At 42.7% G+C, this 12085-nt stretch overlaps 1 protein-coding gene across 4 annotated transcripts in view; it reads left to right on the forward strand.

Moving 5' to 3' along the window:
- The first annotated feature begins 1561 nt into the window (after positions 1-1561).
- The window catches only part of TLN2 (talin 2), a 201924-nt gene continuing 191400 nt past the window's right edge, over positions 1562-12085 (forward strand). For 2 of the 4 annotated variants that reach the window (XM_061999193.1, XM_061999196.1), the window contains exon 1: positions 1562-1801. The gene's annotated coding sequence lies outside the window, so the exon portion shown is untranslated. Of the gene's footprint in view, positions 1802-2118; positions 2183-12085 lie in introns of those variants that run through there. The other 2 variants (XM_061999195.1, XM_061999194.1) reach the window with 2 other exon arrangements.

Consider the following 12085-nt stretch of genomic DNA (forward strand, 5'->3'; position numbering starts at 1 on the left):
ATTTTTATTGAATCATCATGAAGAGACTTCTGAGAAGCTCTTTGAAGGACCGAGTTTTAAATGGCCTTTCTGAGAGGAAACAGGATAACACAGAAACAAGAGACTGGAATTGTGGTCTTGCATGTTATTACATGAGAGAACCAGGAAAAGGTGTAAAAGTCAATATTATAATGCAAAAAAAAGCTAATGCAATGAAGTATAGCAATGGAGTAGAGAAATGTTCTTTCAAAACAGTATTGCAGCCAGAAAATAGTTTAATACTGCACAAAGAATGAAGTGATCATTACATATTTTGTAAAAGGGGAGCTTAAATTGTGTGACAAATAGGGAAAGCCACATTGTTGGGAGCTTATTATTATAGCATGAAAAAAACCCAAACAAAAAATCTGCTCTTTATAGAAAATGTTATGGGTATTCACAGGTAAACTTACAACTGTGAAAGTAGCTCTAAACCACAACAAATACTTTAATTATTGCTTCTTTTCATAACAGGTGTGATAGTATCTCCCTAATAATAAATGTGATAATAATAATTAATTTGTAAAACAGGTATTTTGTCAAGCATTTGTAAGTTCCAAAGCAAGCCCCACGTAGTCTGCATTTTGCAGACACTTCTTGTAGGCAAGAAAAGAGCAGACAGTTCTTCCTTTGGTGAAGCTGGCACAGCTCAGAGTGACTATTACAGATGTTAACATTTTGATACGTTTAATTCTGTAGTGTGGGTATGTAAAATAAGCTGGTTTTTTTTCAACTACAGACTCTTAAAGATGCTCACCAAAAAGTGTGTTGATACAAGCATACTTGTTGGACTGAGTCGAAGTGTGTGAATTCAGTGTCTTTAAGGCTAACTACTCATGAAGGCAAAACCACTTGTCATGTGGGTCTTTAATCTAGTTACAAGTAATAACATTTACTAATGGCTGTACTTCAGCTAGATCAATTATTTTAATCACATGATCTTTAACTGTCACAGTTTTAGTAATAGAGACCTCAGTATATACAAAACTAATTCACATAAGGGACTTGAGGTTTCATAACTGTTTTTTGTCTCATACTGACATCAGTGAACAGTTAAAATTGTAAGAGCTGTGCAAGCAAAGGTCTGCGTTTCCTTTGCTGCTGCAGCAGACCCTTTCTTGCTGGTGCTACATGTAAATGCTTAATGCAACAAAATCCAAGGGCGATTTCATAGGATTACATTTGGATGCCTTCAAAGCACACTGACTGCATCTACAGTTACTTTGGAAACCATCTCTGCCCACAGTTTTGTTTGAAGCCTCTGGTCGACAGGCGGGAGGTGTCAATACCTAGGTGACACTGGCAGTGTCAAGGAAATCTCGGGGGCGAGGCCCCCGGCTCAGGGCGTAGGTATGGGGCGTCAGCCGAGATTTGCTCCAAGCACGTGCGCAAACCTTCGGCATTTTGCTGCAAGCCCGTGGGACGACTATTGTCCTGTCGCGACAGAGAGCCCGCCTCGCGCGGCACCGGCGCGAGGCCGCGAGCACGCGCGCGCTGCCTAAGGGGCTGGGCGGCCGCCTCGCGCCTCCACGGCAGCCCTCGCGCCGCCAGCGGCGGCCGCCCGCGCGGTAGCCCCCGCCCTGGGGCTCGCGGTGCCCTGCAGCTTCATTTTCCTTGTCGCGGTAAAAAAATGCCGGGTTCTGCCGGCCTGCTTCCTTCTGTTCCCTGAGCTGACGCCGTCCAGTCGGTGACCGCGGTCCTGGACGAGCTGAGCGGGAGCGACGCTACCTCGCGGCGTCGGTGAGGGCCGCGGCCGGCGGGGGTGCCTCTCCCTCACGCCCAGGTAAAGGGGGTGGCTTAAGCCCTCGTCCCGGTGAGCCAGCTGAGGTGGGGTTCCTCTCCCGCTGGTCTCCGGGCGCAGCGGAGGGCTGGTAGGGCGGGAGCCGCGGGTCGCTCGGGCTGGCCCGGCGAGTGGGCGTCCCGAGCTTTCTGCGCCGTGGGCCGAGAGGCGGCGGAGCGGGCCGGGCCGTGCTGGGCGAAGGGCGGTGGAGCGGTCCCGGAGTGATGACGCGCTTCCTGCTCTCCCCAGTGGGGGTCTGCGCCTGGAGTCCGCAGCGGCGGCAGAGCGGGCGGGAGCGGGCAGCAGGCGAGCGGGGGGGAAGGAAGGAAGCGAACGAGCGGCGGGGCTTAGGCGCTTTGCAATGCTACAATAACGCCGTTCCCGGTAGGAGCCCGCGAGGACCCCCTTGTCTTGCCCCGCCGTTGCACGTTGCATGGAGTGTCTGGTCCGTGCTGAGCCGCCGAGAGAGGGAAGACTCGGTACAGGGCTGAGCGGCGGGAGCGCGGAGCCGCTCCGTGCCCGCGGCGACTCGGCTGCCGCTGGGTTTCGCATGTAGGCGCTGCATTGCCCGCAGCCAGGCTGACGACAGCTGCCGGTCGCCGGTCCCGCGGCGGGAGGCGGGAGCTGTACTTCGTCCGGCACAGCCCCTCACCCGCGCCGACCACTGCCTCCCAAGAACTTGCCGGTTCCAGGGAGCACGGCAGTTGCCCGGCCCCGTGCCGTGCGCGTAGTGGGGCTGCCGCGGTCCGGGAGGGGCTCTGCCGTCTGGCAATGTGAGAGCGGCTCCGGTTCACCTTCCCGTCGTCAGGAGTCTGGCTGGGAGGGAAACCGCGGTCTTTTGGGGTTTTCTCCTGTGCTGTATTGGATTGGTAGGGGAGGGAGGTGCTGGGGCGGCCGGCTCCTCCCGGCCCTTCGCAGCTTGTCTAGAGGAGCTTCGCGCGGTCGCGTCGGGGAGTGGGTTTGTCCGAAAGACAGAGCTGTCCGTGGGGCACTACTGGCGACAGCGATAGAGTAAAAACCCTTTCGCAACACGTTGCGAAGCGACGACCTCCCAAGGACGGTCGTGCCTCCTATGTGTATGCCTGTATCGATATCTGTTTGTCTATGTATATGTTCGCCTCTTCTCTCCAGACCTGGGACGGCTCGGGTAGGAAACGGGTCGCAGGCCGGTCCCTTAAGGCCACCTCGAAGGGGGAGGAAGGACGCATCCGCCCCTGCCCTGCACAGACAAGGATGGTTGGGCGAGTGGGCGGGCCGCACTGCCCCGCGGCTTTCCCATTCCCTGGGCCGGCCGAGGAGCCTACCAGTAGCTCTGGGCTACCTGCCTCCGTGCAGCCGGGCTTCACCCCCATGACCCGCCATAATGTAAAACCTTCCTTGGTGCAAGGCGACGTTGTGTGCCTGCGGAGAGCCTGTCTATGCTATAAGGCTGTTGTTCTCCTGCGTGTCCTGGCACATCTTGTTTTCCCATACCATCCTAAGAGATGACTCTGGGGTGCAGGGCTTACCTTTGGGTGACTAGAGGGTCCCAACACAGCAGCACTGCCTGGACACTGTGTGTGATCACCTCTCTGGGGCGACTGCTGTCTTTGTGCTCACCTATAGTGCTTTTGTTCTGCTGACCAGCCACTAATTTATTTATAATCTCCACTTTTTGTGTGTTAAAATGCTGCTGCAGTGTCTAGTTAGAAGGATCTTGGGAATGTTTGTTGACTAAACAATTGCCCACTTTTCTCGAAATCTTTTAAAAGTTTGCAGACCTGTATTTTAGAGCCAAGTTATAGCCATAGCAAGACCAGAAAGCTGGTTCTGAGTTTTAAAGTATGTTATTTAAAGGTGTCAGGAGTTTTGCATCATCAAAGAGAGACCCATAACTATTGAAAAATAACCATATGATTAAAAAGCAAACAAGCAACACATTTCTGGTATTGCTTTTTCTTATGTAAGATGTCACTTACTTATATGTTGCAACTCTGAGTGCAAGCTGTCAGTATTAGTTATAAATACCATACAAGTTGTAGTATATGAAAGGCTTTCATATCTGTTTGAGATAATGGTCAGCCATTTTAACAGTACAGCTGTTAACTGAGTTAACTATGAATTAAGTTGGCTGAACTAACTTTTCTGCTTAAATTTTCAAAACATGAAATTTTCAAGATGATGCCTTAAGATAGAAGGTTACCACACAGCTTGAGGGTTTGTTGGTGGTGGAATAATGTCTTACCTCTGGGAAGTACATATCATGTGAACTTCATAATGCCTTACTTAACTCCCTGGTCACTGCAGAACTAAAGGATTAAGTGGAATTTTCATCTAGTATATCTGTTTTTGGTAAATCTTTCTTGTTTCTGGTTGCCAGTCTAAGTGTCTGGGTTAACTGTGACAAACTTGGGCAATATTTAACTTTTGAAACTCAGTATAAAAGTTTATACCCGTTCATCTCACCATTCAAATTGTAGCAGTTTACCATGAATAATTGTCCTGTGTGTTCTTAGAGTAACATCTGTTGCATGATATCATGTAATGGAATGTTGTACAGCCTAATTTAAGTTGATTTGAAATGTTGCCATTGCACTGTAGTAGTGCTTGAGAGGGCATGAGATTTTTTTGCTGTGCATGTGACATTGGTTTGGAGTAGATGATGTTGGAAAAGATGATCTTGCATTTAAACTGCAGAGGATTAAGTAGTTTTACTCTGAGGTTGGTTTGTTTTATGTTTTTTCTTAGACTTCTCTTATCATTTGCCAGCTAATCTAATCACTGAATTCTACTTACATTAGGAAATGCAGCTATAGTTATATTTATAACTGGTTAGTACAAAACAACACTACAGTAGATTCAAGTCTTCTATTTTGGAGAGGAAAGAGTGAGCTTGAAACAAGTATCTGGCTGCAACATAGCTTGAAGTGCATGATGACTTAAAATTTTTGCTGTGAAAACCGTCTCTTATTTGGTATTGTTTCTACAAAGCTTTGACTCTGCACAGCAAGATATTCTGAAGCATTAATACTTGGATTGTGATATTTTTATATCCTAACCTGTATAGTAAATGTCTATTAAGTCTGTGCAAATGCAAGGTCTAGGCAGCTTCCAAAAATGCTAATACATGTTTACTCACCTCAGATAGATAGTAGTATAGACATCCAGCTCCATTCCTTCTTGTGGCTTTGCAGTGTTACGTAGCTGTTGGAGTGTCAGTGTTTTATGTTCATGAAATGTGAGCAATGCCAATTGCTGAAGCATCATTCCAGTCTGTAGTCTTAGCGTTAAAGAACCAAAACCACTGTTTGAAGTAATTCTCAGCTCCTAGTCCTATCTGCCAAATGTGTAGGCATCCTGAGTTGTTTTTTTTTTTTTTTAATATACAGAGTTTCTTGGTAAGAAGTTCTTACCATGATGCTGCTTTTGCACACAGGCTGTAATTAAGAAAGAAGTGTGAATGTTTACAGGCTACTGTATCCAGCTTTTGATTTTTTTTTTTTTTCCCCCCCCTGCTCTTGAGTCTTTAAAAGGTTTGGCAAGTCTGTTTATGCATGTTTCTGCAGACAATAGAATACTGATGCAAATTGAGAACAGCAAACAAAATGGTTGTATGTTATTCCAAATGTGGAGAGGCTGTCTTAGTAAGCAGTATTTTGCATATTAGGTTTTGAGTTTTTTTGCTTTTGGGTTTTAATGCGTCAGTTGTGACAAATATTACTGGTACACAGCTGGAAATAATAATTTCAGGTATTCCTATCTGTTGGTACCTGAAGGGGAAGGCAGATTTTTGCTTCTGTGGTTCTCCTTTTTATAAGAGCAAAAGTTGAATTGAACTGAGGAACTTTTGGAGGCAAGGAAGATATAAATGGTAAAGCAGAGGGTCTTTCAGTGTAACCTGGCTCTCGAGTTCCAGAGATTATGTTAAGCAGAATAATCTAAACTTTTGCAATTCTGTGGAAGAGATACTTAGGATAACGGACATTATGTTGTGTCTTAAGCTGTTTTATGCCCTATTTTTATTGTTGTAATTAAACAATTTGCTTCCTTTCAAAGAGAATGTCTGATTGCCTTGATGGTAGCCCAAGCTACTTAGATGCGTAAATCCTAGGTTTATCTACAGGATCCTGAAATCTTTGATTTGATCAATGTTGAGGGAGTTGTGACTTTCTGTCTCTGAGTGCAGTAAAGACATAGTCTCTGACTAAGACTGACATGTTTTGGGATGAGAAGGTGGTGAGGAGCCTGTGGTGGTTTTTGGTGCCAGACTTGTAACTGTGTACAGTGAATTTGCTAGGTTTCTGTCCCTGCTAATGCTATTGGAAACTCATTTCACAGTAATGTCAGAGAGCCATTTCCCTGGGTGTGTTCTGCACACACATGCTTATCTTGGAACTGAGTTTGAATTAGCTTGTGTACTTGAAACAATTGTGATAATATTTTGATGTTTTCCACTTCCAGTTGCAAGCTGAGATTCCATCCCAGAGATCCACCCCCTGAGTTCTCAAAGCTCCAGTAGCTTTTTACCCAAGCATCTTCACAGAGCTAGAAAATGCATTGACTGACTTGAAAAGGTGAGGGTGACCATACAACAGTGAGTCTTGTCTTAAAATATCTTTACAGTACTGTGGTGCTGACTTCTTACTTTTAGTCCCCTTACTTGGCAGCAACCAGTTGAATTTCTGCCAAGATGGGTTAGGCTGGCACTTGAAACTGCCTTCCTTGCATTCTCAGTAGGTAGCTCATCTTTCTGTGTTTGGGCAGCAGGAAGAAAGTGTGAACTGAAGCGAATTTTAAATGGACCTTGTGTCTATATGGCAGCTTTTGTAAAGTTAAGATTTCTTATTTCCATGAAAAAGTCACATATAACCCAGGAATAAGCAGGAGACTCTCAGTCTTTTAAATCACAGCAAATAACAATTGATGTGATAAAGAATCAGTGGTACTACATGAGCTGTTTAGTTTTTCCAGTTGAATAACAATTTACATTTATCAGTTGTGGTAGAGAGATTTGCTGCTAAAGCATTTCAGAGTGCTTAGTGTTTTGCTGAAATGTTTGGTGTAGTGGTGTGAGACCCTCTTAAATTATAGGATTGTCTTCATCTTAAAAAGGCCTTCAGAGTCTGTAATGCTTTTCTTACTACATATTCTTGTTTATTTTCATATAATGATCTCCCTTACCTTTCTTGAGGGTTGATGTCTATAGTAGAGTAAATAATCCTCTGTTTGAGCTATCTTAAGTCTTGCCTATACTGTGGTTTGTTTAAAGGGGTGGTATATACTAATGGAAAAGCTGTGATTTTTCTGGAATGTGAGATTTTAAGTTTGTCTAGAGATGACATAAATATGTGAGCATAAAAGAGTTTCAGAAAGTTAGTGATAGTAAAAATCTGGCTTCAACTTTTATGAGTGGAAACAATTAGTCTTAAAGGCATTTATGATAAGTACCATTTACTTTTGTTCTATTTAAATGTGCAAAATGCTGTGTAGCAGGAAGCAGCAAGATGGCACTTTGCAGAGAGAAAGAAAGCAGCAAAGGCAGGTTATGAATGTCTCACATAAATTATAGTCTCTGTTGAAGAAAAGATCTATGGTAATCTAGTGGGAGGGATTGTGACTGGAATCTGGTTATGTTGTAGGACTGAAGCACATGATGCTTAGACCCAGTAAGAATGTTGAAATTCCAGGGCAGAGTCAAAATTTAGCAATGGGGCTACAAATGAATATATGAATAAATTAGATCATGAAGCTGAACTTGAATGCCAGTTCTCTGTAGTCTGCAAGATTTGTAGTTTTCCTTGTACTTTTTACATTTTTTACTAGAAGATTTTATTAGATTAATTTTTGCTTGCAGTATAAGGAAACCTCTGCAGTTGGGAAGGAGATATATGAACTATAAGGGAGAAGGATCAAGTCGGAGCCACTGCTGCACAGAAAGCATGCAGGATCAAGCAGAAGGAACCAGCAGCCTGTCTTCTGGGTCAGATTATCACTAGAAGCACTATTAGAGGGAGCAAGAGACAAATGTCCAACTTCAGTTTAAAAAATCAAAGGATATGGAACATTAGAGCACTCTGTTTTGATGTTTAAAATACTCTTTGGAAATGTTATGTGTGGTAGCTGAGGATGTACAGACTCCAAGTGAGAATGTAAGATTTTGTAGTATGTACCAACCCTGAAAAATACTTGGTTTTTAATTAAAAAAAAAAAAAATCAGTGTCTGTGTTTGCAGTTGAATGGTCCAAATCATTCTGATTATAGATGGATTGCCTGTTTAACTGCACTGTGATACTAACCAGACTTAAAATCAGCTGAGGAGAAGAGAAGCATAGCTGATGTACAGAAAACTGAAACGTGAAGAAAAGATAGTTAAATAAACTTTGCCTGGTGAGATTGGACAGACTAGTCTGTGGATTAAGTACAGAACTAACTCAGACATGGAGACAAGTGGAGTTGCAGTGGATCAAATGGACCTTGTCTGAGGCCTTTGTAGGTATGGGATGTGAATATGTATAGTCAGTTCAAGTGAGTTTGTAGGTGTTGTATGGGTGAGGAATGTTTTGTCCTGTCTCTGTCCTTAGAGAGCTAAGAAAGCAAAGGCAAGGCTAGTAAAACTTTTCCCAGGAGCACGAAGATAGTCTGTTGGTAGTGCTACCTGCATCCAATAGCTGTGGGTAACTAGAGGACTTCAGTTTTTCTCTGCTCGTTCTGTACACTACCTGTTTTTCTGTTCAAAATGGCTACCTCATTCCAGAAGATGCAGATGCTTACCTTTTACAAGGAGATGCTTAGCCACTGTTGTGTATCTGTTCCTGAAAGAAAATGGTCTAGTCTTGAGAAGTCAAAGCAAACCATCCAACACGAGCACAAAGCCTTCTAGAACCATGTGAAAAAATTGCCTGAAGCTTGATGATCATGAGGAAAAGAGCAGTTTTGTTTAGTAGATGACCACCTTTTGGCACATAAAAGCCCAACCATGCAAATTTCTTTGTAATATTTTTGAGGGAGAAGATGGAAGTATCACTTTTGCTATCCTAACAATTTTCTTTGCTACTGCATAGTTTGTAGAACAGGCCTATCCATCCCAAGAGCTGATGGTTACCTGAGCTCTAATGCAAATATTTCATGAGTGAACTTGCTCCATGAGAAGATTTAGGGAAGTACTGTATGTTCTCAGCTTACTTCTCCTTGAACAGTACTCTTAAAATTCTAGTTGTTTACTTGTTGCATAGTTCTTGAAAGCAAAGGCTTTTGACAGCCTTTTTATATTAATTGCTGTGATGATCAAGGTGCTAGCCAAGTTTTAATCCATTCTGTCTTAACATAAAGAAAGATATAAGAAATAAGAAATAATGAGATTTCAGTTTCACAGTTGTCTTGTGGGATTCTTCAGTCCCACAAGGAATCCCACAAGACAAAGCATTAAAATGTTGGGAGGACCTGGGCAGAAAAGATATTCTTTATGGTTTCCTGTCAGAACCATTTCTGGCTTTGTGAGAGCACGGCAACAGTGGAAGGGCTTTACTGGTAAAGAAATGAGCCAAAAATATACCTTGATTGTACAAGTGTATGGTTAAGGCAAACTGCTTATGCAGTGGTGGGTGAAGATGATTTAACACAGATAAACAAAGCCTGCAAGAGGTTATACGGGTAGATACGCCCTGAGTAACAAAGCAGACCACTACTGAAACGCTGTAATGCCAGCCTATGAAAGCAACTGAGTAATGACTGTGAATACCTGTGCTGGGGAAAAATAAATGTTATTAACATTCATTTTCAGAGTTAAATTGAAGTTTGTTTTTATGAAATTAACCATGTAAATGATGTTCTGTTGGACTTTGTGAACTTGTGGCTCCAACTTTGTTGCAATAGTTTGCCTATGAATGATCATAGAATAATACAATGGTAGGGTTGGAAGGGACCTTTAGAGATCATCTAGTCCATCCCCCCTGCAGGAGCAGGTCAACCTAGATCAGGTCACATAGGAACATGTCCAGGCGGGTCTTGATGAGGCAAGCCTTTTTTTTTTTTTTTTTTTTTGTCCAGTAACAGGGCAAGGGGTAATGGGCACAAGTTGGAACAGAGGACGTTCCACTTAACAGGAAGAGAAACTTCTTCTTCACTGTGAGGGTGAGAGCGCCCTGGAACAGGCTACCCAGGGGGCTGTGGAGTTTCCTTTTCTGGAGTTTTTCAAACCCTCCTGGACACATTCCTGTGTGACCTGATGGAGGTGAACCTCCTTTAGCAGGTGATTGGACTAGGTGACCTCTAGAGGTCCCTTCCAACCCCTACCATTCTGTGATTCTATGATGCAGTGACAGAATTTCACATGTGGTTCTATCTGTAACATTGACACAGTTTTTTTTTTTTTTTAAAAAAGACAAAGCAGCCACTTCATCAGTGTTTACACTTGCAGAGTTTTCCCATAGCAGTGTTGTTTCTGTTGTAGAAATTTAATTTTGAGAATATGTTGAGTCTTCTCTGGTACATCTTTTCTGTACTAACTCTCAAAAAACTATTTCCCAGTGTGTTTCACAGTTGAAACAAACTAGTGTACACGTTAGAAATGTTTGTATTTTCCAACCAACAGTATACCAAACCTCCCACACTTCACAATTTGTTCTAATTATCATTTCTTCAAATGTTTATCTGTTTTCTAAGCATCTTCAAGCAGTATTTGCTGACAAAAGAATGCCATATTGTTTTCTATGAATTATATCAGCCATTTCATACTGCAGCTAGAAGACTTGAGTGCTTCACCAATGGCATGTGGCTTTGTTTTTTTTTTGCTATTAAGCAAGAAACCTTAAAAGAGACTTCTGAAGGTTTATCATTGTTCAGTGTTTTTTTTAAAGTTAGTTTAGTAGTGTATTGAGTATTGCATGACTTGAAACCTGTGCTGAAGATATTGCAGAGATTTGTCTTCATGTTCTAGGGGCTTAGTTTTGAAATGTTTTGCTAATCATGATGACTTCATACTGTCACTACCTATTCAAGCCAAAAAGTACACAGAGGACAAGCTTCAGCATTAACGGTAGCAGATATAAATCCGTATTTCAGGTAGTCATCTGCATAATTTCAAATTTTTTGGCCAACCTTTTGTCAGATCTGCTTAGATTGTTGTTTTTATCTCATCATGTGCCTGACAAGGGGTTTGTATTGGGGATAGGACATAAATTGATGTGCATGGATATTAAAGCAAAAGCAAAATTTGTCATGGCATCTCTGTTTCTGGCATACATAAAACTTCATAATCTTGGGTCAGAGGTGATTTGCAACTGTAGAGAGCCCTAAACCATTTGTGCATTTCCCTAGTTAGAATTTCTTGTCATCACTTGCATCACATTTTTGTACTTTAAAATATGATATCTAGTGATGAGACCCACGTATCCTGTGACAGCATGCAAATTTTTATGAGCATACCATTGTGAATTGTGGCCTTGGGTCATGCCATGTAAATTTGTAGAAATAAGTGTACCTAAATGTTGTTTGTTTTGATTTCTTTTGTCTGGGACTTTTTAGAAGGGACAACTATTCTTAGAAGGGACAGAAATTCTTGCTCAATTCTTGCCTACACAATGTAGTCCTGATCATGCTTGAGGCTATAATGTCATCCCCTAAAGACAAACTTCAAGTACCTGCTAAACATCTGCTATCAGGTACCAGTACTGTCTTGGTACCCACCCAATAAGTATATCTCCTCACATACAGCTCAGCTTTCTGTAGCTGTCATGTGAGTTGTAAGGAATGAAGTACAACTTTAGCCCCTGAAGAAGATACAAAGGCAAGGTGGGATTGCAGATAACAGTTCTTTAGGTAGAAAGGGAAGGTAAAACATGAAATTCTGTTTGAAAGTTGTTTACAAGACATTCCTTAAAAACAAAGAGAAAAAATGTAGCATGAAGACAGAAAATAAAAGCGTAAACAGAAAAATGCAAAAAGCATGTGTTGTGGTTTAGCCCGGGCTGGTTGCCAGATGCCCACTAAGTTGTTCTATTCCTCCCCCTCTTAAACTGGACAGGGGAGGGAGAAATATATAACAAGAGGTTCCTGTATGGAGGTAAGGACAGAGAGATCACTCAGCAATTACTGTCACAGTCAAAACAGACTCAACTTGGGGAGGAATGGTTTGGTTTATTAATGAACAATCAATACACAGCAGGGAGGGGAACTAAAACCAAACCTTAAAACACATTTTTCTACCCCCTCCTCCTACCCCAATGGTGCAGGTTATGGTCAGTTCATTACAGATGTACTTTGCTGCTGCTTTATTTCAGGGGGAGGCCTCACGCTTCCCACTGCTACAGT

Source organism: Colius striatus, chromosome 7 (assembly GCF_028858725.1).
Source record: "Colius striatus isolate bColStr4 chromosome 7, bColStr4.1.hap1, whole genome shotgun sequence".
Lineage (NCBI taxonomy): Eukaryota > Metazoa > Chordata > Aves > Coliiformes > Coliidae > Colius > Colius striatus.